This window comes from Penaeus monodon, chromosome 31, assembly GCF_015228065.2.
Source record: "Penaeus monodon isolate SGIC_2016 chromosome 31, NSTDA_Pmon_1, whole genome shotgun sequence".
Classification (NCBI taxonomy): domain Eukaryota; kingdom Metazoa; phylum Arthropoda; class Malacostraca; order Decapoda; family Penaeidae; genus Penaeus; species Penaeus monodon.
The window spans coordinates 35,665,343-35,666,287 of record NC_051416.1 but is presented as its reverse complement, the minus strand read 5'-3'; positions in this window follow the sequence as shown (position 1 = coordinate 35,666,287).

Sequence of the window (945 nt, the reverse complement as noted above, 5' to 3'; positions counted from 1 at the left end):
CATCTCATATCATAGGGCTATAGCCTAGGGGATGCCGATCACTTCTGCTTAGGGCCAGTATCCTAGTGCAGTTAATGTGCAGGCACACGTGCCCATTTATTCTGAGGTCTCGACTCCAGCCATGATCTGGACTTATCAGTCTCCTACAGGGTTGTTCGCAGAATTGGAACCTGATGTCAGGATCTCATAGGATATAGGTGGCATAATAGCCTATTAGGTGATAATTATGCAATAACAGTACCATTATCCACGGTGTACGTCGATATTACATGTCCTAGTAATATATCATATGATATACTATGTATATAATATAGATCATAGGAGATAATGATATATGAGTCTAGTTTGTATATAAGATATAATGGATATATAGCTATATAAAATACTATTGAGATTATGATATACGATATATATTAATCTTATATGATAGTTATATGTCATATATCATAAATATATACTATAATATGTTGATAATACATATGGATACTAAATATATAATAATATTATGACATATAACTATGCAAGACATATATAGTTTATAACATAAGTCTATGAATTATATACTGTATGAATATACCTCTAGGATTCTCATATATGACTAAATAGATAAACCATAGTGATATAATTTAGATAATGTACATATATTAAAAAATAAGTGAGACTAATATTCTAGATGTTCACTAATTATGTAGTACTACTCCATATATATATACATAAGTTGAAATAATGAATATGCATAGATATCATATATATCATATATTACTAGGGAAGATAGTATATATAATATATTTATATATATCAGTATCATATATAGGTTGCTATGAATAATTATATTAATATCATGATTTAGATAATATAAATACTATACCCGATGCAATAATACTATCTGATCGATACTCACAACATCACAAACTCACGACGGCATCCACAATTACTCAAGCCTAG